Source organism: Urocitellus parryii, chromosome 1 (genome assembly GCF_045843805.1).
Source record: "Urocitellus parryii isolate mUroPar1 chromosome 1, mUroPar1.hap1, whole genome shotgun sequence".
NCBI lineage: Eukaryota > Metazoa > Chordata > Mammalia > Rodentia > Sciuridae > Urocitellus > Urocitellus parryii.
Genome location: NC_135531.1, coordinates 249,630,178 through 249,655,178, shown reverse-complemented (window position 1 = coordinate 249,655,178; position 25,001 = coordinate 249,630,178). Strand labels below are relative to the sequence as shown.

The following is a 25,001-nucleotide window of genomic DNA, read 5'->3' as shown; positions in this document are numbered from 1 at the left end:
CTGCATGGCCCCGTGATTTGGTTAACGTCAAATAACCTTTGCTTTCTTTAGCCAAACCATCTGCAATATAAGGGCATTGTTATAATAAATGAGAACACACCTTCTTTTGTGTTAGTCCCTGTGAATGATTCCAAGGGCCTTGCAGGAGAGATGATAATTGGATAGAAAACTTCTTTGAACTTCATATCAGGCCCTAAAGGAAAAAGAATTATCATTAGTAGAGTAAGAAGCCAGCTAGATTTCATTTTGCAAATAACACTACAACTTAGAAGTGATTCTTATAGACCTAATGAATAATATGAAATAAAACTATGACAAAGGAGGCTTGTCTTCCTCCTTAGTCATTTTTACCATATTTGAGCTGAATCTGGCCCAAATAGTAAGCCAGGATTTCATACTCTAGAATTTAGTAAGAGGAACATCTATATTGCTATTGATCGATGCTTGAAAAAAAAAATGGAAATATTAACCCCAGAAAAATCTAATCATATTCTAGAGCTGGAATGAGGAACCAAATTGCTTTTTTAGGAGCCAAAGAAATTAGTCATATAACAAGATGAGCCAGGCAAAAGGGCAGTCGAATCACTAGGTATGTATTTTGATCTTCGAGTAGATGCCACACTTACACCTCCTTTCACAAATTTAGATTTTCAATATAGGAAGTCAGAATTGGGGTCTCCTTGCTACCCACAGAGGGAAGTGTTTCCCAATACAAGAGGAGTGTTGGGATGCTTCACTGTCAGTTCCAGAGGTCTTTTAGGGCTCCTGGGGCAATCCAGGTAGTCCTCTCCCCACAGAAAGTCAGAACCCTCTGTTAGGGATCCTCTGCCATCCTCTGCAGTATTTACAATTATAGTCAGACTTAGTGCTAATGTCCATAACAACACACAGAGACTTCTTTACAACACACAAGCTGAACAAGAATGAATGGAACCTCCATGGGCAACAAAACAAAGAAACTTGTAGAATGGTGGCCTAATCAATTCATAATTACATTCACTGCTTTGCATATTTATTTTTCCATCTGTTATAGTTTCAAAAAAATACAGTGGATTTTAATTAAATTTTAACTTATAAACATTTAAGAATCCTATGTACTGGAGATAAAACTTCAAACATCCAATTCTCAACTGAAAAATAATTATTGACTAAGTTATAAATGATAATGGAACATCCACAGAGAACTGACTACATGTAGACTGGGGACTGTGAGCTATTTATTATCAGGCAAGCATGGAGAATGGAAATACACTAAGTGAACCAGGAATCAGGGGAACCAGGTTCTTTCCCTATCCGGGCACTAAGTAGCCAGGCAAATTTAGGAAAACCTGGAAACTCTCTTGACCTGGCTTGCTTTCTTTGAAAATCAGGGATTTGACTAGATGATCTAGGAAGGTCTTTTGGCTCTCAGAGGTCACCTGAAGTGTGGACTGGCTGTTTTATTGAACAGCAGAAATTCAATAAAAACATAGAATGTCAAACCTATTAAAGCCAGTGGGGACCTTTCTCTCACATATGATTATTGTTTCCTAAGCAAGATTCAAAGGTTTCACAGCTACAGTTGAAAATTGGATTTTTCTCAATTAGCAGTAGTTCATGGGCAGAATTTCTTTATGGTTTCCTTCAGTCAATTTCTCTAAAACCAACTGCTGTGATAGGTAACAATAAGAAGAAATGAACAAGTATGAAATAAATATTTATGAGGATAATTTGCAAATATTGACCATGTTTAATCCAGCAGCCTTTTTCTCTTCTCTTCTTTTTAAATGGATTTCTGTGGTCTCAGTTTTGGTTCAATACAGGAATCATTTAATACGCTCATATTTTCTCTGTCTAAAATTGTTCCTATTTCACTGAGTCTAATTAAATTTGTCACTATTTCCAGCAAAGAATATGACACTGAAAGAAAAGCCCTTGACTTCCAATTGCTCCTTCACTTGAGTAAATATGGGAATCACTGGTCTAGTTTAACAGAAGAAAAAATGGAAGCCCAAAGAGGAGAAGTGACCTGGTCAAGGTGACACAGATGGTTAATGTGAACATGACCATGAACCCAAGGACACCAGGCTCCTTGCCCAGAGCTCTCTGAAACTGAAAGAGTTCCATGCATCTGGAAGCATTGTTTAAATAATTTGCCAGTTAATAATAAACAAGGGAAGCTTTTTTTCAAGCAGGAATTGAATTGTTTAATTTGTTTGAAATTATGGTGATACCCTTGCAAAAATATTTTATGAAAAACTATTTTGTTCTTTTTTGGGAGCGTCCAAAGGACAGATCTTTTGGTGGAATTTCCATGCTTTCATAGAACATTTCACTCTGAGAAATGTAAACAAGGAACAACAATCATGGCAAAGCCTGCTGCATATAAGCAGTAATTAAAAGCAGACTGGCTAAGTGAACTTCTTTTTATCATGAAGAGTCTGTAAATGTTGCATTAAGTTATTAGTGTTAGAAAGGGTGACAGAGATGGGAGTCCCTGGGAATGAATGAAAACTCTGATTAATGAGATAATTCTCATGTCCTGATCAGGTGAGGCTTGTACCTCTGAAACTATAGTGCAAGGATTTCTGGGGGTCCTGAGCCCTTTTTAGGGGGTCCCAAGGTCAAAATGATTTCATAGTGAAGGATATTACCTGCCTCCTTCCTTCTCATTCTCTCGGGAGTGTCCAGTGAGTTTTTACAAAGGCTGTGTGATGTATGGTATTGAAACTAGCTGAAGGCAGAAGCCAGATCTTCGAGCCTAGATGCCTCTTTTATTGGAGGGGGGATAGTAGGGGTTGAACTCAGGGGCACTCAACCACTGAGCCATATCTCCAGCCCTACTTTTGTATTTTATTTAGAGACAGAGCCTCACCATTGCTGAGGCTGGCTTTCTACTCACTACTGACTCAGCTTCCTGAGCTGCTGGGACCAGTTGCCTCTTTTTAGCTAGCACTAAATAGATTTACACATGTATAAAACAATGCCACTCTTCTTGTTGATTTTCTTTTTTGGAAAAATATAGGTTTTTCTTTGTGAACAATGGATTTATGCTAATGTGTTTTCTCTTATTATTTCTAAAGATGTGAATGAGTGAATGAATAGTTAAATACTACAAATGCCAACAGATATAACACATATAAACAAAAACTCACTAGGGTTATTAGTGATTTTTTAAAGATGTGAGCAGCTCTGAGACCAGGATGCTGAGAGAACTGCGTGAAGCAGTGGTAAGGAACCTCTACACATCAGCTCCTTCTGCACGGGCCGGATATGCACTCAGACCTGGTGAGCACACCCAGAACTACTGGCATGAAAATACTGGGTGGGTAAGGACAGAGCTCTCTGGGGCATAGGAAGCCCTCCTCAAATTTGGAAGGTTCATGAGCTCTTTGAAGCAGGAGGTTTGTCTTTTTTTTTTTTTTTTGTATCCCAAGTGCCTAGTTCATTGCCTGACATTTGACTTCTAACAGAAGTTTTTGAAACAAATACAAGTGAGTCCAAGAGAGGTCAAGAGGAACAATTTTTTAAAATGAAAACAATTTTTTAAAATGAAAAATTTTAAAATTTAAAAAGGAGGCTGTTAAATTATTTATACCTATGTCAAGATGTTAGATAACATGAGTCAGGAAGTCTGTAGGAGTCTTTGATTATAGTTCATATCCTGAGTTTTTCTTTATTTTAATAAAGATACTTGTGTGCCATATGCGATGTCCTGCCCTAGACACAGGAGGGAGAGGAGATTTGCTACACGGACGATCAGGGACAAGTTGAGTTTGTCCAGGAGCAAAATCTGGAGAGAAAAATTCTTTTATAGGTCTCTGAAGAGGACAATGATACAAAGTTACTCAAAGGGGCAAATGGTGGCAGAGACACAACTGGGGATGAGCTGATGGGAATGTCCTTTCTCTCAAAAGTATCATAAACAAGAACAAGAATACACCATCAGTTCAGGGGGAAATATAAATTCCTGAGTTGGGTCCAAGGGCTGAAATTTTTCTTTTTCATATAGTTTGTACAAACCTTAAGAAAAAAAATATTTTAGTCTTTTTGGCAAAAACAAAGTCAAAAGTTGATCAGCTTCATGATCCCTAGCAGCCAAGTCCTGAGTGTCTCCTGTTTGATAGGTTTGGACTGTGGACTGGGGATACAAGGCAGTGAGACACACCAACCCTTCATTTCTGCTTTGGCTAGAGCAGGTTGGCAGGGGGACTAGGAGCAGAAAGAAACTGGCAGCTGTTAGTTAAGTGGTGACTGTGTACAGGGGCTAGGCCCAGCTGGGGACAGCTAACTACACTGAAGGGCAGCAGAAGACAAGTGTCAATTTGTGGTATAAGGAGTAGATTCCGGGGTGGGGATGGGGGTGGGAGCAAGTGGTTGCTAGGGTTTCCTGGAAGAGGGGAGAGGGGACAAAGGAGCTGGCAGATTCAGTTGGGAGGCTGTTCACAGGGTATAGAGAAAATCACACAGTCAAGTGAATCCTCTTGACTTCAGGGGAGAGGTTAGTAAGTGGGAGGCAGAGTGAGAGGAGGGTCAGAAGGAGCTGCCAGGAGTCTTCAAAGCAAATTTCACATCTAAGACAGCACTCTGGGGCCAGAGGGAGCCACTGACGATTTCTGAGCCAATTTTCTGGGAGATTTCTTTGACTGTGGGTCTGCAGTGGTTCTCAACTCCAGATCTGCAGACAGACTGCATCTGTACCCTGAGGAGGTTTGTAAAAGTTCAGAGCTATTTCTAGGCCATACCACAAGAGAGTCTAATCTGGAAAAACACTTTCATATTTAATAATCCTTCTAAGCAATTCTGGGAAATTTGGGAACTCTGCCATGAGTTGAGTTGAAGGGGATATGTTGGAAGGAAGGTGACCAGGTAGGGAATTTTCCACAATAATCTCAGCATGGATGAAAATGGTCTGGGCCAAGTGAGTTACTGAGTGCAAATGAAAAGGGATAGATGAGCTGAGTGCAAATGAAAAGGGATAGATGATCCTCACAGTGAGTGTGAGGATCATCAGGCCTTGGCTCTGGGAGAGGGAAAAAAAGCATAAATATAGAAAGTCAGGGGAGAGGGGTTCATTGGAGTTAGTGGGGAACATGATAAACTCAGAATCAGGAGTGCAGTGAAGGATCAGGAAAGATAACAGAAGCAGAAATGGATTTGGGAGCCATTTATGGAGATGTCACGTGGAGTCTCAGGGATGAACAAGGAATTAAGTGAAATAAGTGCATGAAAAGTACTTACCTAGAAAGGAGAAAGGAAGGTGAGTTCGGAGAGGCAGGGATGTGAGTGGGCCACTTCTATAAGAAGGGCAGTCTCAAAGATGGGGGACAGGTTTCCCCAGGGCTATCCCATACATGGAAATTACAAGATAGCAGAACTCAGCTCAAAGCAAGATGTGGCTTTCTAACAGACCAGCCAGGGGCCACTGACTAGCTCTAGCTGTCAGCTAGCCCAGCTTCAAGAGGGTTCACTGGTCAGAAGCTTAGCTGTTCCAACAAGAACTCATAGTGATAGGGAAAATCACATGTGAAGAATTAGCAATATAGTAGTAATAGCTTGAAAAATAAGTAATGTAATAATAATAGCTTGAGGGATTAAACAGGCACTGTATTAGATTTTATGTAATGTCATTTTTATATATCTGAAAAATGAGGCCTGCCATCCTGGAGTATGTTCTTATTTATATTCTATTGATATCAGAAGCATCAAATTGGCTTCAAGGAGCACTTTCCCATATTGCTCTTTAGACTCCAGATCACTGGGTTTCTGCTCTGGCCCTGACTCATGCCCCTCCACAGTGACAAAGAGACCCTGGGGTCAAGAAATATTCCACTCATATCCTGAACCTCATCTTCTAGCCATAGGCTGTGAATACCCATGTGCTCAATTTTTTTTTTTCCCCAAAGGCCCCAAACCTATTCCAGGGCCCATGTGGTCTCTGCTCCAGTCCCTTCTCTCAGAGAGGTCAGGTGCTTGAGCCATGGCTAAGAGACAGCTGACTGGAGAGTGGGAAGTGGATGGAGCTTGAATTGTGAGCCAGGTATCCAATCTGTGACGTCAGAAGTGGGAAGAGAATAGAAGTGGGATCCCACTTGTATTTTTGCTTTGGGTCTACAAATGTCAGGGTCTGGCCAGACCTTTCTTGTCACTCCAGGAAGTGGTACTTGCTGGCCACTTGATAAACAGCTTAAACTGGCCTAAACTTTCTTCCTCTTTCTTCCACTCTAGACTAGAAACCATGCCAAATTTGACTTTTAAAGGGAATTGTGTTTTTGCTGTAACTACTATACCATCCTTAAGAATTTCTTTTTGTCCAAACATTTGTGTGTGTGTGTGTGATTATAAAATTAATGCTCATGTAGAAAAATCATGTAGAATTACTGAAAATTCTATAGAAGAAAAAATGATTTTGAAAGACAATTGTGAAAAGATAATTACCATTATGTTAAGTACATTTCCTTCTACTCCTTTTTCTTGGCTTTGTATATTTATGCTTATGTTGTATTTACCAATAATAATTTTTCCTACAGATTCAGTGTCAAGAGTGCTCAGTTTTTAAATTTTTCACTTCAAATGTAGCATTTTTATTTTCAAATGTTACAAAAACAAAGATTTTTCTAAGTTTCAATTATATAGTTATGCTTTGATGTATTGAAATGATCCCCTAATGTTGAACAGTTAAGTTATATCCTATATTTTGTTATTATAAACAACATTGTAACAAATACCTCTGTATATAATAAGTATTTGACCTATCTGTAATTATTTTCCTGGGGCAGATTTCCAGCAGTGGAATTGCTGGATCAAAGAGTACATAGAAAATTTTAATTCCCTAGACACTCTAATTTCTTCTTTTTTTAAAATTTTGTTTTAGTTGTTGATAGAACTTAGTTTTATTTATTTATTTACTTATTTATTTATATTATTAAGGTATTATTTATTATAATAATTAAGGTATTTATTTATTTATTTATGTGCAGTGCTGAGAATTTTTCCCAGTGCCTCATACATGCTACGCGAGTGCTCTACAACTGAGCTGCTACAACTCTAACCCAACACTATAATTTCTATTGCCTCTAAGAGCCATCTCATGCCAAGATTGGCTCTAAGGGTGATTCTGGACATCAGTTATTAGGGAAAGTGGGCATTTAATAAGCAATTGTTGTGTGCTTGTTACTCTAATTGAGGTATAATATATATCCTTTATGTCTACCATTTAGTCTTCCCAACAAATTCTTTGACATATGATACCATTATACTGAGGAAAAAATTAGACTTGAACTAAAAAGTTAACAGATCTGGGACTTGAACTAGGCCCTCTTTTTCCTACGCAGTCATCACCATGTTGGTGCCATCTTTGAATGATTACTATTCCTTTCAGGCCCAGTACAGGGAACCCTTTCTACAAGGTAGATTTGGGTTGGCAATGATTGAGAGTTTGGGAGAATGACATGGTGTTTAGAACTTCCCATGCCTGTTCCATCAGCACCCCAAGCCCTGTTAATCAGATTGATGAGACACACTCAGACCAAATATAAAAAGCTTCAGGAAATAGAAAGTCTTACATTGTCTTTCTTCTAAGTTTTGTTTTCTTCTTGACCCAAACAACATTTCCCTTCTTCCTTCATTTGATGGCAAGAGGAACTCTATAGAAGAAAATAAAAATAGCAAAATTGGAAAATCATAGAATTGTCAAATATCAAAAGAGATGATGATGGTGGTTATGGTAGTGGTAGGCTGTGGTTTCAACATTTGTCCCCTCCAAAACTCATGTTGACATTGAATTGTCATTGGGATGGTACTGGGAGATGAGTTCTTTAAAAATGTAGAGCCCTCATGAATGGACTAATGCCATTACAGCAGGGGCGGGATCCTATTAGAAGGATGAATTTGGTCCCCTTTTGCCTCTCTCTCACTTTCTTGCCCTTCCACCATTGTGATGCCTGCTGCCATGTTATGATGCATCAAGAAGACCCTTGCTAGACATGGACCCTGAATCTTGAATTTCCCAGCTTCTAGAACTGTGAACCAATAAATTTATGTTCCTTATAAATTTCCCAGTCTGCAGTATTCTGTTATAGTAGCACAAAATAAACTCAGATGTGGTGGTGGTGGTGGTAGTAGTAACCTTATTAGTTGTAGTCTAGGTTTTGTTGAGCATTCAGTGTGCTGGGCATGATGTTTTATGCTTTGCAGATATGATGTAATTTAATCCTTGTAATCATAATCCCATTGTACAGATAAGGAAACAAATACTTAGAAAGGTTTTGCAATTCATCAAATTATATAGCTATAATATAATTTAGAGAATAGTGCAATCAGAATTTGAAGCTGTACTAATCTGATAATAGGATTATTTCTTGCTTATACAACATAAATTTATATTCTCTCCAATTTTTAATAAATACCTATAATTTCTTAGTTGTCTACCATAGTCTAGGTATTATGTTCAATGCCAAGGTATTTAGGTCTTTAATCCTCAAACAACCTCTCCAGAGAGAAAGTTGCAGGGACCAGGTTTCCCAAAGAAGAGAGAAAAGCTGTCTTTTGGAGCCTTCAAAGTTAGGACAATGTCATCTGGGTTGCTACCAAAACTCAAGAATGGGGCTCCACTGAAGAATTTTTTCCTACTACTCAAACTATGACCACGCATTCTACCCTGGATATCAGGCATGGGTCTTTTCTCTATGCTTATCTGATCCCAGTGATCTAGCTAATTAAACTGATTCAAGTGATCTTTAAAAACACAAGGAAACTAAAAATGAAACACAGTTGATAATGAAAGGTACTAGAGTCTATAATATTTCAAATAATGAATGAATGAATTGAATTGAATAATGAATGAACAAATAAATAAATCTTATTGTTATTTGTCTTACTTTTCCAGCTCAGATAGATAGTAAAAATAATAATTATAACTTCCAGATATAACAATAAATATTTTACATGGCTCTTTCATGTCAGTTTTGTTTATGTAGTCCTCTAATCTCCTTTTAAACTTTCCTTTAGATATATTTCCTTGCATGTCCCTTTTGGTCATCATCCTAAATTTTTCTTACTTTTTCACATTTTTAAAATAATATAGACATTCAAATATCTCTGTATATATAATTTTGTAGTTTATAAGGTATATCTTTGCAAGAACAAGAATGCATTTTTAAATAAATGATTTCATATAGTCTTTCTTAGCCATTTACAATAGTGGGGGTGGCGGGGGGGGGGGGAGATAGAGTATAATAAAAGCATATTGATCTTTGTCCTTGGTTCCTGGCACAGAGCTCCTAAAAACCTTGGCTTTCCCAAGTGATAGGAATGTCTTTAGATACTCATGGTGTGGCCCTTTTGATCATTCCTGAGTTTATGTTGAAGTGACTTAAGACCCTAGATAGCCTCAGGATGGAGCTGGTCAATGGAAAGATCAAGTGATTAGAGGCTTGGAAGTTTCACCTCACCCACCCACCTCTGAAGAGAGAGGCTGCTAGAGAGGTCTTGTAAAAACTCTTGAATAGGGGTGGGGCTGTGGCTCAGTGGTAGATTGCTCATCTAGCATGCATGAGGCACTGGGTTAGATCCTAAGCACCACATAAAAATAAAATAAAGATATTATGTCCACTTAAAACTAAAAAACAAATATTAAAAAAAAAAACAAAACTCTTGACTAGGAGGCTTATAAGCTTCTGAGTTGATTACCCCATCCATGGGCCAGGAAGGCAGTGTACCTCAACCCCATGGAGACTCAGGACCCTTCTTGTCCTATGCACCTCTTCATCCAGCTATTCATCTACACACTTTAAAACAGCCTTTCTAATAAACCTGTGAGCAAAAGTAAGATGTTTCCCTGAGTTCTCTGGATCTTTCGTGCAAATTGTCAAACTCTAAGAATGGGATGTAGGAACTGCCAATTTATTGCCGGTGGATCAGAAATAGGCCCAGACTTGCCACTGGCAGGTGAGGTGGGAAGTGGTCTTGTGGGACCAAACCCTTAACTTATGGGCTGTGACACTAATTGTAGGAAAAGTGTCAGAACTGAATCAAACTGGTAGAGTTGGAGAATTGCTTGGTGTGGAAAAACCCGCACATCTGGTGTCAGAAGCTCTGTGTGTGAGAGTGGAAGAATAGTGTGTGTTTCTTCAGAAAGGGGGTTGTGGAGGGAGTGGGCAGAGGAGAGTCTGAAGCTTAGTAGTTGGGCTTAGTAGTTGGATGTTGTAGGATGTTGGTGGCAATTGATTCTATACAATGTGAAAAATGGAAATGGCCTCTCCTCTCTTCCCCTCTACCTTCAGTATTAATCAAAGATGGAATCACATACAGAGAGAACTCAGGCATTTATTTGGTGAAAATGTCTCACTTTGGCTATGACTCAACAAAAAGTGCTGCTGAAATGGCAGTATGAGAAATAGACTCTTTGCTTTTCCCTATCACAAAGCAAGATGTTAGGAGGATGGCCTAATCCATTTTCATTTAGAATATGCTATTTCATAAACTTTACCTTCAAAAAGTCTATTAAGGTGTCACTGTGTGTATTACAAGGAAAAAAAAATCTAGTTCCCCTTACTGAGATGGGTAAAATGGTAAAGCATCTTTTTCTATATATAATATTGAGCTTTCCTTGAAAACCAATCTGGTGGATGTGGGATATGAGGAGGGACTAGGCAGGGAAGGGTACGATGCTTTGCTATAGCCCAGGACTGCTGGCTCAGCAGCCATCAGTTGTTGCACACTTACAGGACTAAACATTTTTCCACTCTCCACAATGGGTCTACATCCAGTACAGCAGCATAAATTATCTGGGTAGAAAGGAATATACAATGTTTCAACCCAAAGGCCATTTCTCTGCCCTTGATATGTCTCTTTCATTCATAACTTGGTCTCCTTTTATCTTCCCACCAAAAAGCATAAAAAATTCCAGTAGCTTTTCTAGACTGAGCTAGAGCTTTCAGAAGTCACTTAGGATACATTTCTGGGATGCAGTCTTTGGGAGGATGCAGAACAGGAAATTGGTAAAGAGAAAGGACAGAAAGAATTCTAGAGGGGATACAAGTCACATGCCAGAGATGTGCATATCTTATAAGCAGAAGAACTAATTGCTTTTGGTCCAGATTATCTTTTCAAGGATGTTTCTATAGTGAAGAGCCTTGAAAGAAAAAGAGTGTCTCTGTAAAGGAATGAGCAGAAATACTTATTTCCAGAATACTAAAAATAATGAATGCCACTTTCTGGGAAACTTATCACCCATTTGCAAGACTTGAGTTCCTTATATTCAGGGTTTCTCTCCTGAATACTCAGGCATACTTGGGCATCACTGGTCTTTTTCACATTAAATTGTGGAAACTGGTGCTAATGATACTATTGTAGCTATTGCTAGTGCTGTGAGTAATTAAGTCCTTTGTCTCTGACCCAGGAATCTCATGTCTTCTATCAGCATCTGTCAAACTGTAACAGTCTAACTTATCAACTTGTAAGTAGTGTAAAAAATCTCAGGCCTTCTGCAGTTCTTGGCAGTCACTAAATGGTGTTAACATATCATATTGAAAGGATTGACCCTGACAGAGAGAGAGTGTCTCTTACAACAACTGGGAAAGTATGTCTGGGAATAGGGCAGGGCAACTAGATCTAATCAGGATGTTACTGAACTGTTCTGTATCTTTTTAGATTACTGACTTTCACATTTATTGGAGGGGTCATAGAGTCTTTGAGAGTCTGATGACATTTATGTTCTGTGAATATACACAAAATGTTATGCACAAAATCTGTAGGCTTATGAACCCCTTATAGAATTGACCCTGAATTAGAATCCCTGTTTGGGACTGATTCTTCCTAAAGTTGAGGACTATAAGCATACATAACATTACAAAATAGGTGGTCATTAATGTTTATAGAGGGATGCATGACTAAATAAATCAGTAATTTAGAAGATTAAAACATAACATAGGTGATACTCTACAAAATGAAACCAAAGAGAAAAATAGTTCTACTGGAGGAAAGTAAAAATAAAGAAGGTCTTGATAATTCCCTTGAGAAATAATTCCCTCTTTCTCTTCCTCTTACCCTCTCAAGAAAAAATGGTTTGGGAAAAAATAAATAGATTCAGACAAGATAAATAAGAACATGGATCCTACAACCAAATTACCAGGGTTTAAGACCTGACTTCTCCACTTGCTAGTTATACGATCCTGGGCAGTAACTTCACCCTTCCATACCATTCTACATATCAGTTTCCTCATCTGTACAATAGGCACATAATGCTTAGCTTAGAATAATGTTTTGTATATAGAAAGTACTTAAAAAAGTTGGCTGCCATGATGGTGTCAAAATATCAAAGTACAGCCAATCCAGGAGTAAGGAGATAAAGAAACAATGAAAGTCATGGGGCAAAACTGAAGATTAAGTTCCTTCTCTGAAAAGATCCATTCTCTCCCATGAGAGTGTCTCCTTTCTCTTTTCTAATCCCTTCAATAAATTCATACCTGTTCCTCTGCACACAGGCCTGAAATCTTCCTGGCATGGTTGCAAGAATCAGAATTTGAAGAAGGTCTTTTGCCTGACTCAGCCTTGTAGCTGATCTCTGACTTGTAACATCTGGAATTTGCACCAAGTTATCATTGGTTATCCTAATTCTTTTCTGGTTACTTTCATTCTGCTTTTTCTGTACCTCTATTCTTCACCTCAAATTTTTGGTGACTAGAGGAAAACTCTTGAGATAATCCATGGTTCTTTAGTTAGAGCACATTCTAGTAAGAACCAAAAGGCCTCTTGATTGGAGCTCAGATACTGTAACCCTTAGGAGTAAAAGTTGGGGCTTTCACCCTCAGTCCATTTGAAGGGCAATGCTTACCTATGGCAAATGAAGGATTTGAGGTGAGGGTAACACCCTTGTAGAATCTGAAGTGATCATGAGATTTGAACCCTGATGCCTGGGAGAGTAAAGTCACCTCTTTCTCTTCCTCTTACCCTCTCATTTTTATCTCCAGAACTTAATGGAACCACACTCCAGGGTAAGATCAGTGAGAACTCTCATTCATGTTTAAGCATGATCCCTGCCTTAAGTATGCCTCATCCAGTCATCCATCAAATGTCACCATGGATCTGTGGACTATCCTGATGTCACTTACATTTAACTGTCCATGTCTCACCTGATAGAAAACAAAGACTTTGGGCTATACCCCCAACTTTGCCGTATTTCAGAAGGAAGCATCCAGAATGAATAGATTCCCAAATACACTAAAAGAATTCAGGAACCCAAGTCCTTAAGTAGGGGGATGTCAGGTAGCTAATCAGCCATGAATCGATGAACAGGGAAAAGACAATGAAGGGTGCCGCAGGCTTCTTGGCCCGGGCCGAGCGAGCTGGCTGAGCCCCGTTCCTGCCGCTGCTATCGCTGAGCACTGCCTGCCGCACCCCTGCTGAGTGCTTCCCTGCTGGGCTGTCAGTGCACGCGGGCTTGCAATCTTGCAACCCGGTTGGGCACAAAAACACAAGCCAGTCAAACTGAGACAAAGTTTTATTTTGTGAGAGGCCGTGTGCGTCCCCTAACAAGTGGGTCCACCACGTGTGCTCTACCTGAGCCGGGGGGCCTCCACTTCCCCCGGAACACCCTCCTGCCATCCTTTCCCAACCAATGGGAACTCTCCCATTACAAGAGTGACATGAGTAACCTGAGTCCTGAAAAGGGCCCAGGTAAACAGCATGAGTCCAATTACCATATGAATGTGAATTGCTGGCTGGCAGTCACTAAACCCAAAGGTGCCTGTATCAATATTTTTGCTGTGGCTCCTAACATCTGCCCCCTTCTGTTTAATTAAACAACAGGCAAATGTGGCTAGGGACCGTGCCTGTTAGGTATGTCCAATTCACATATAGTTCTTACCCGTCATGGGAAAACTGACCTTATTGCATCAGTCTCCTGGCTTAGGTTGATACCACTGTAACCGAATCATACCCGTCACTGACTACCGGTCCAGTATATAGCCATACCTGTGGAATAGGCCTATGCACCAGTGGGGGGGTGAGGTTCTTGCCTCACCTCTGTTGGCCCCCAAATTTAACCTTGGTGCCAGTGGGGGGGTGAGGTTCTTGCCTCACCTCTGTTGGCCCCCAAATTTAGACCATCACTAGCAGAAGGGAGAAAGACGCAGAATTGCCACGACATCCAGCCAATTGACGGCTCCTTTGGAAACACTGGTGACACATCGGCTAAGATATTTAGTACTACCAGTTCGCTGTATCAACAAATAGAGCACAATGCATACAGGTGATACATAGTCCAGGCAAGTTGTGTAAGCAGTTCAAAGTGGAGGAGTCTATCAATATGTCCATTTCCTCCCAAAGTAAATTAAGTCCTTGATTGAGCAGTTCAAAGTGGAGGAGTCTATCAATATGTCCATTTCCTCCCAAAGTAAATTAAGTCCTTGATTGAGCAGTCTTATTGAGTTATATTGATTGATGTATCAGTTTATACAGTTTATTGTGATAGCTATCATAAAAGTTGTAGTTTGGTCTTAGTCTTCACCGGCACTGGGATGGAGATGGGAATTATGGCCATGTTGCTAAAGAGACATTATCCTGAACAGAATTACGAAATATAATGAGAAGGAAAGGTGAAAGTAAACAAACAGATCTGTTAACCACCTTTAAAAGCAAAATTTAATAACAGCTGTTTACCTAAAGTAAATTAAACCATATAAGTCACGTGACTTGAATTTTTTTTTGATACTTGTATCTATTTATACATGAGCGCTCCTTATAAATGAAATATGGACATACACACATACAGACATACAACACAAAACAGTGCATACATAACATAGAACATATAAGACAATAGTAAATAAAGGCCTTGTAGCTATAGCTAGGTGAAATCTCCATTGCAATGTTTAAAAACTTTACAGTTAAAAAAAAATAAAACACAGTCAAAAAATAAAACTGATCAGAAAAACATTAACCTAGGTTTGTATGAGCTTAAAAAATAAGGTAAAGTAAAATAAAATAAAATAAAATAGAACTTTATGATGTGGGAAAAAATGCAAATAATAAAATAGATATTGAAAAAGGCACCGTGGTAAATCACTGTCGCAGATGTAAGAATAGCCAGGCTGGAACTCTGGATATCAGCTGTTATGGATTTGAGTCAAATCATCTTCTTTTTCTGTAGAAATTGTTTTAGTTAATCTCTCTGGAATCCAAATTGGTTGCTGTTCCTCCTGTGGAAAAACACAGACGGAGCCCCGACTCCAGACTATTACTGGGTCCGGACCTTTCCATTGTCCTGTTAGAATATCTTTCCAAAGTACCTTAGGCTTATGTACATTTTTCGGATACATATGTCTTTCCGCAGCACTAAGTCCTGATGAATCCAAATTTAGAAAGTTTAGAGTAAAAAGGGTTATTTTAAGTTTATCTTTGGGGGATATATACCCCTTACTAATTCCCTCCTTTTGTTTTAATAAGTACATTTTTATAGTTTGATGAGCTCTTTCAACTATGCCTTGTCCCTGTGGGTTGTATGGGATTCCTGTTATATGAGTAATGCCAAATGATGAGCAAAATTGTTTAAAAGACTTGGAGGTGTAACCAGGACCGTTATCAGTTTTTAACTGTTTAGGAACACCCACAGTGGCAAAATTTTGTAAGCAGTGAGCTATAACATCTTTAGTTTTTTCTCCGGGATGAAGGGAGCCCATCAAAAATCCAGAAGAAGTATCAACTGTAACATGTAAATATTTTAATTTTCCAAATTCTGGCAAGTGTGTGATGTCCATCTGCCAAATATGGTTAGGTATCAGTCCTCTAGGATTGACTCCAAGATTAACTTGTGGCAAAAATGTCACACAATTTTGACATTGTTTTATTATATGTCTGGCTTGTTCTTTAGTTATTTTAAAACGTTTTTGTAAAGTATTAGCATTGACATGGAACCTTTTATGAAAATTTATAGCTTCTTCTATTGTGGAGAAAATATGTATGTCATGTGTAGATTTATCTGCTAGTTCATTACCCAAACTAAGGGCTCCAGGCAATCCTGTATGTGCTCTGATATGTCCTATAAAGAATGGATCCTTTCTATCCCAGATTAGACTTTGTATAGCAGAAAACAAAGAGAAAACAGTAGAGGAAGGAGAAATCCTACCAGCATCTTCAAGAGATACAATAGCATTAACTACATACTGACTATCAGAAAATAAATTAAATGTAGAATCTTTGAACATCATAAAAGCTTGCAATACTGCATTGAGCTCTACCTTTTGAGCTGATTGTTTGGGTACTAAAAATGTAAAAGTTTGATCAGGAGTAACTACTGCTGCTGTACCATTGTTTGACCCATCAGTGAATATATTTGGAGCATTTATGATAGGGGTTTTTCTTGTCATTTTTGGAAAAACTACAGGATGCTTAGACCAAAAAGACAACAAAGGATTAGATGGCAAGTGATTATCAAATGCAACACTAGATTTACACATGATTATTGCCCAAGTATTTAACTCATTAGCTAACTCATCAATTTGATCCATAGTATATGGAGTAATAATTTTATTGGGAGAAATCCCAAACACTCCTTTTGCTGCTTTTATTCCTTTGAGTATTAATTGCCCTACAACCTCAGGATATCTAGTAAGAATAGTATTAGGAGAATAAGATAAATGTATCCATAATAATGGACCTTCTTGCCAAAATACTCCTGTAGGAATATTTTTTGTAGGTAGTACAATAAATAGTAAAGGCAAACTTATATCAATTCTATCCAAATGCATATTTTCCATATATGTTTCAATGATTTTTAATGCCTTTCTAGCTTCAGGCGTTAACATGCGGGGTGAATTTGGATCTGACGGACCTTTTAGAATATCAAATAAAGGCCCTAATTCTCCTGTTGGTATGCCTAGATAAGGCCTTATCCAATTTATATCTCCCAATAACTTTTGAAAGTCATTAAGTGATTTGAGTTGATCTACTCGTATTTGAATTTTTGGTGGACGGACCATGGTTGAGGATAATAGAACTCCTAAATAATTAATTGGAAGATTTAATTGTACTTTATCTATTGCTATCTCTAGATTATAACTTTTTAATAAGTTTGTAAGCGTGGCATAACATTCTAGCAATGTGTTTTTATCTTTATGTGCCATTAACACATCATCCATATAGTGAAATATCTGTAGTTCAGGATTTTGATTTCTAAGTGGCTGGATTGCTTTATCAACATAAATTTGGCACAAAGTTGGGCTGTTAGCCATCCCTTGAGGGAGTACTTTCCATTCATATCTCTGATCAGGACCTTCATGATTCAGTGCAGGGATAGTAAATGCAAAATGTGGACTATCCTCGGGATGAATTGGAATTGAGAAGAAACAATCTTTAATATCTATAGCTAGAACATGCCAGGTTTTTGGTAGAGCAGACAATTGGGGAATCCCTGATTGAGCAGGTCCCATAATAACCATCTCATTATTAATGGCTCTTAAATCTTGTAATAATCTCCATTTACCAGATTTCTTTTTAATAACAAAAATGGGAGTATTATGGGGAGATACGGAAGGTTGTATATGTCCTTCCGCTAATTGCTGTTTGACCAGATCATGGGCTACTTGTATCTTTTCTTTAGTTAGGGGCCACTGAGGAACCCACACTGGTCTTTCTGATTTCCAAGTAATTTTGATTGTCTCAGTGGCCCTTTTTGAAAACCCAATCCATGTTTATTTATCTCTTGATCTATTTGAATTGGTGCTGTTATATCTTGTTCTTGATCTCTTAATCTCTTTTCTTTTCTAAAGCCTTGTTTTGCCCTAGTAGTGGGCGCGTTAAACATGAAACTCTAAGAAGCCTTATCTGACAGATAAGCACCTGGAAGATGGGAGGCTAGAATGTTAAAACCTCCCCCCAGCCATAATTACCTCCTCTTTAGAAAAATTACTGCTTCAAGATCATGTGACCTAGACCCTCCTTTATCATGAAACTATCACAACTCCCAATCACCCCGATTACCTGGGCAACCAAAACATCAAGACCCTCACAAAGAAAGCTTGCTGGGGGCTCTTCAAAGGGTAACAAACAGTTTAAGGGGGGAGAAAATTGAGGCAAAAGCAGGGGGGACCCAGTTTCCTTAAAATCTCCAACTCTGTGAGCAACACACCATCCCCTCTTGGAGGCAGTGCATGAAGTTCCTATGCTGTCAGTCAAAAATTAAAAGGTGGACCTGGACAGGACTCTCTGGAAACTTCCCTAGGACTCCCAGTGAAACTGGAGGGCAGAAGAGGCCTTCTCTCTGAGAGGACCCTCTTACCCTTGAAAAAGTTCCCTTTCTCTTTTCCTATATCTTCAATAAACTCATGCCTGTCACTCTGAAGGAAAAAAAAAAAAAACTAAAGATGAAGGGAAAAGTGTGTACAGAGCAATATTAAGTTGGCTGAACACCAGACTGAGATAGATTTTGTGGAAAATACCATCAGCAACAAAATGTATCAAAGTGAGAACAAACACATTGCTCAATGAAGATAGAGTAGTATCAACAGACTATTAGAGAGAAGGCAGAACTATCTCGTTCCTATTTTTACTTCCATATTTTTCACCAAAGGAATGTTTGGTGAACTAAATGCATCAGACAAGCTCAAGAGGAAATTGGTCCCTAAAGGAAATTGGGTACTCAATACAGTTACCCTTCCCCCTTAGGGGATAAGATTCTAGACTGACCAACACCGTAGACCAAAGCACAAGAATTTCACAAGGCATTTGACACATCTGTGCTCCTCTGTGGGTAGGAGAGACAAATGTAAATCATTATACATGAAAACAATAGTACAGTGTTCACCGTGATCCCATAAACCTCTGCTTATCTTACCCTGTTCAATATTTTAGCCCACAACTTACATCAAGACAGAAGGCAATGTTTATCAGATTTTCAAATAACAGAATAGAACTTAAAAAGTATCTAGACAAAGTAGAATAGTATATAAAATTTTAAAAGAATAAAAAAAGTCTCCCAAAGGACAGAGGGGGAGAAATGCCATTTTTCAAGTCTTAAGGCATTCCAGTTGGATGCAAGTTCATGAGTCACAAGTGATTTCCCCCTTAATTCCTAAGAGTCGATGATTTCATAGGCATTAATTACACTTCAACCATGACTGCAGCAGCAACAGCCACAACAACAAATAAAAGCAAGGTCGCTGCTTCTTTCAGCTAGCTCTAAGAACATAATTAAAAGATTCAAAAGTCCTAATATTTCCAAACACCATTTCAATAACATTTCAATTGCATCAACGACACCCACACAAAGCATATGCCATCCAAATATATATTGCACTAGCTTTACCAGAAACAATTGCTATGATGCCAAGAATGTAACAGTCATATGGAAAATTCACTTTACTTCCTGTCTGGCTACCTCAGTTTCTCCTCGCACTAAATCAGGATGAATGATAATTGCTACATCTTTAAAAGTATAGATTAAAAGATGAATAACAGTATAGATTATAGAGATTATAAAGACGAATAAGCCCTCTGGCCTAATCCCTTAGATGAAGTCGCTTTAGCATCTGTGCTCCTCTTGTTGAAAATAGCAACTATCCCACAATTTAAGACACTAGTGACTTTACACTCAAGGTTTCCATTATCTGTTCTGTGGAGGGTGTAGACTCATCACCATTCCTGGGGTGCAAAATCCACTCTGGGTACCATGCCTTTAGCAATCCTTTCCTAAAAGAAAAGAACACGGGAGCTTTAGTGTGAAAGCTTAGGGGTAGGAAACTCTTGGAAATGAGACAGAGACCTTTGATTGGTAGGTACAAGCCTGTCAGCTAGTGGCTGGAAGAGCTGTGAATTCTCACATTTACAGTGCCAAGGAAGCTTTCTGAGGTAGCTGGGAAAGGAGTCCTGAGTGTCAACCCAGCACATAACTTCAAGGGCCAGTTTGGAGTCAGTCAAGACAATGGAAATAGAAATAGCTAATTTTTCATTTTGTCTTCTCATTCCACCACCACCTGGGCGATCCTCTCACCCTCACCCATACAAAAGAATTTAAACTGGAGCATTAATATCAAGGTCTGTCCCCATAAGGAGAGATCCATTTTTACTAGGTCTTACTTTTTGTTCTGACCTTGATGGGTACCTGGAGTTTCGTTTGTGTTTGGACATTTTTTAGTAAACTGAATCTTTAGTAGATGAGTTTAAAATCCTATAAAAACTTGGACTGGAGACTAACAACCAGATATGTGCCTCTGATGTTGTGAAGGACATCCTCGGGACAAAAGGACCAACAAACCTGCTGGTGATGTTCCTCCCCTCTGACCTGTGGCTCACTGTCTGCCAATAATCGTAATGGAACACCAGTTTCTCATGGTGTGGGAAGGTATTTTTGGAGCAAGACATAATCCTTGCTCCTAAAGCAGTTATAACTGAATTTGGGGGTATACTCATCATATGTAGTTTTGATCAAAGACTACTACGAAGCAGCCAATGCCAGATTCATATATCTGGGTCACAAAATTATTTTTTTTCTGGCTAGAATTAGCAGCATAACTCTTTACACAGACCATACATAGAATATGCATCTTTGTTTTTCTCACTTTATTTCAGAAATGAAGATAAGTGTGATTTCCACACCCCCCCCCCCCGTTGTGTCTTTGTGGTAGAACCCACAACATTCCTGGAAGGAAGACTCCTCCTTGCGGTCAAGAGATGGTCTGAAGGGACTCAGGCTGGAGCCATGACCTCTTTACCACCTTCTCTATACTTCTGTGGAGATAAAATATAAATAAATAAGTAAATAAAGCTGCAGAAGGAAAAGGAAATTAAGAAAAGGGCAATATTTCTTTTTATAAAGGGGATAGAGGTCTTAGCCTGCCATCTTGAAGTGGCATCCTTTGTCCACAGAAAAGTCTTACCTGGGCTTCTCCAGTTAATCTTCACCATGGCTGATTTTAGGACTGTCAGCAAGAGTCTCTGCGAAAGAGTTCACTGTAGATAAACTTCTTATTTTCGTGTTGCCCTCTCTTGCTTGGGCACTGGCTAGGAAGAAATCAGCACTCCAGGTGCTGGACACACCCTTACTAGTTTTCACAAATGTATCCAGTATAGTAGTTTATAGAAATGTGCAAACAAGGCCTCTGGCCTTGAGATGGGCTTCACAGAGATGTCTATATTTTTAAGATAAGTTATCAATTGGGCTCCATGGTAACAGCTGGCAGGGGGAGGAAAGAGAGGGGAGGAGAAGCTCTCCCCTTCTCAAGTATTGTCCTTGAAGAATTAACTTGCCCAAAAACAGTGGAGAAAAAGAAAAAAGCTGCTTTTATGTGAACTTCTGCAGACTGTGAACTTCTGAGCCCCTCCCCTTACATGCTGAGTATGAAACTCTGAAACTACCTGAACTCAGGGTTCAGGGAATTGATTGATTACAGCAAAAGCTGTGTCCTCTGAACCTGGCTGCAGCCAAATAAAACTGTTTCCTAGAATCTTCGGTGCCTTGCCTCATCTGTACCTGCAACAATCTGTGTCCTCTAAAACTATAAGCCAAAGTCCAGACAATTAAAGAAGCTACCTAAACCAATGTTTATCCTAAAAGTGTTAAAATATGCTCTTACCTGAACAGGATGAATCCTGCTTTTGGTGCTTCCTGTGCTTTCTACCATAGTGACAGCAGCCCCATAGAGAGAACAGATGGGCACCAGGCAGGCAGCGACAGAGAAGTGACTTCAGAGTTCCCACAGGGAAGCTGAAAAGAATTGGCAAAGACAACAGTGGCATTCAGAGGGAAAAGAAAGAAAAATGTGTATTTAGATGATATATATTTAATTGTTTTGACACAAACATAACTGAGTACAAGTTAAAGCTGAGTCATCACAATGATTTTCAATTTAAGTATGGTCACTTAAAAATAAACTTCTATTACCTGGAATTAAGAAAGCCATTTATCTCCCAAAACTATATTGTTAACAAAATATCTCAGGAATAGAATTTTTATTTGTTCCTATGTCCATTTTAGTTTGTCAGTTGTGATGACTGGTCAAAGAATTAGCTTGTTCCCTTCAAGCAATCTAGGTAATGTATGATTTTAGAAAGACTCTGGGAGGCATGGGGAAGAAGTTAAATGGGACCACTAGCAAAGCAAATCATCCAACAATTGAGTGCAGGTAACTTTGGTTCTCAGTACTTAGGGAAGGGGTAACTCAACAAATATTGGTTGGATGAATAATGAAGACAACAGGGCATTTCACCAAATTCTCAGAGGGTTCCATGCATATGAAATTCATTGTACCTATCAGGAGGAGAATGAGAGAAATTGAGTTTGGCCCTGAACTTGGTTATCTGTTTTCAGAAGGAATAGTAGGAAGGGTGGGGCAGTAGGCTTTCAAATCTGTCCTTGGCAGACCTTGCAAAGAGAAGAATCTGGGGTTTTCAGTCTAATGGTCTTGGGTTTTATGCTCTCTCACTAGTTCTATAACTTTGGTGAAAAATACAAATTCCCTTAGATGTTCAGTTTCCCTTATTTGTAAAAGGAGATGCCAAGAACTAGTGTCAAGTTTGATAGCAGGAGTAGGTATAATCCTGTCCCTCTTCTCTCCAATTATCAACAAGATAGTTAATTTTGCTCTAGCTCATAAAAGATGAGATAGTTCAGCTTTCTTTGTTGAGTGGGGCATGGGCCAAAGTGTGCCAGGAATAAAACTCCATGGAAAATCAACATAGGATTCAGTTGCATGGACTAGTCTTGGAGGAAGGATACCGGATCTTCTGGGAGATGTGGTCGCAATTTAAGATCATGGCTGTACAGGTGCCACTGCCCCCTCTTCCACAGCCATACTTCATCCCTGTGAGTTGGACTGGAAGGGTTATGGTCAAGGGAAAAAGAGGAACTAACTCTGTCCATCCTTAACCTTAAATTTTCACACAGGGGAAAAATGACTTCAGGACAGGCACAATTTCAATGACTTCTTGAAATATCTTGCTTGCCCTACAAGCATTGGTGCTCAAGTATAAATCAGTTAGAATGTGGGATCTCTTAAGAAACTACACCTTGACCTACCAACCAACGGATGCCAGCCACTTGCCATGGAGGAAAATCATCAGCCTCAGCCAATTCCAGGTCAGGGGCAGAGACCTCTTGGCAGTTTGAAGCAAGTTCTGTTCTTTTCTTGGTTTAGAGAGCCTCCTGTTTTAGTCAGCTTTTTGCTGCTATTACTAAAAGACCCAACCAAAACAACTTTAGAGGAGGAAAAGTTTTATTTGAGAACTCACGATTTCAGAGATCTCAGTCCTTAGAAGGCTGGCTCCATTCCTTGGGGGCAATAAGTGAGGCTGACCATCATGGCAGAAGAGCGTGCCAAGGGAAGTGGCTCACATGACAATCAGAAGGCAGAGAGAGACTCCACTTGCCAGATACAAATGTATACCCCTGAAGCCACGCCCCCAAAGCCCACCTCCCCCAGCCACACTTCCTCTGCCTTCAGTTACCACTCAATTAATTCCATCACTGATCAATTCAGTGATTGGGTTGAGGTTCTCATAATCCAATCATTTCTTCTCTGAACCTTCTTGCGTTGTCTCACACATGAGCTCTCGGGGGAAACCTCACATCCAAACCATAACAACTCCAATTTTGACTTTTATTCAGGGCTATCTTTTTTTATCTTTCCACACAGAAGAGAAAAAAGTAATCTAAAAGCCATGGAAGTCATTGAGAACAGATGATTCCCACTCTAATTGGATCCTCCAATATACCACCTCTTTTAAACAAGATGCCTTGACTTTAAGTTTATTCTTGACTTGGTGATGGGGAGGACAGAAGGGATGTAGTGAATTAGAGATGGTTTTCTGGGTGGAGCTGGAAAGGCCCCAATGTTGTTTTGGTACATTTACCTCATTATATGAATGTGAAAAATGACAAAGTGGAAAGAATGAGTGACAGCACACTCAGGATGCTGCCCATTTAGCTTCTAATGGCATATTTTTAAAACATTTTGGGTATTAAAATACACAAATACACAACAAACAAAAAACAAAGTCTTCCAGGGTCTTTCTCTGCCTTCTGGCTCTCACTTCTTGTGTGGGTGTACATGTGGTTTAATTTGCCCCAGGGACCACCCTATAGCATATGCTCATCTTTATCCTGTGATTCAAGTTTGGGAATCAATCAGGATAACCTCCAGGAGGCAGATTGGCAAGACTTACACTGAGGCTCACCTTTGGGAAACTCAAACTGGTTTAGGCTCTCAGAGCTCCTGTTGGTGAACCTTCAGTTGCATGGAAGGGCAATCCAGGCAAGGATCATGTGTTCACAGGTAGCCTGGCGTTGGCCCTGGAGACCAATGCTGGAGCCTCAGTTAAATATGATGCTGACCAAGAAGTTGAGGGTCCCCATCAAGGACATTTCTTAGGATGATTTAACATCCCTGGAAGCAGAGCTGAAAAAATCCATGTTTTAAACACTATCCACTGGTGACCATTGTCCTCACTTAGACTGGGAGCCACTGCCCACATGCCATTCCATTTGTAAGATAAGCCACTGACTTTACTCAATTACAACACACATCGAGATGTTTGTAAGGAAGCATAATAATAGGGAAAAAGTTCAGTTACCAGAGTTTTTAATTTGCTTTGCTTTCCCAAACAAACAAAAGGATATGGTTTTCTCAGATAGAGTAATAAATTTATTCTGGGGTCTGCATTCCTCTTAATGACCTGTGTACAGGAAATGATTTTATAGATTGAGGCAATTTTCTTTTGTCCTATTATTATTTAAGAATAGTAAAAATCATTTAGAATATATTTGTTGATCTTATTTGCCTGACCTGATCAAACATCACTCTACAATTATAAAATTACATAATACTGTATTGCTTTCTGCTTTATTTTGGCAGGACAAGTGTTTGGCTTTGTTTCAGAGGATAACCAACAAGAATTTTCATTCTAAAACCACCTTAGTTTCAGGAAAACAATAAAAATGGTCTGAAATATTGAAGAGCTATACGCTGTTAAAGCTCTTGCATTCATACAGTTAGATGAAAGGAGTGGGGAATTGAGCTGAATTTTAGCTC

The 25,001-nt window shown here is 39.1% G+C and overlaps 1 pseudogene; it reads right to left on the bottom strand.

Annotated features, from left to right (window-relative positions):
- Positions 1–24,767, bottom strand: part of LOC113190151 (aldehyde oxidase 3-like) — a 99,581-nt pseudogene extending 74,814 nt beyond the window's left edge.
- Between the last annotated feature and the right edge of the window lie 234 nt (positions 24,768–25,001).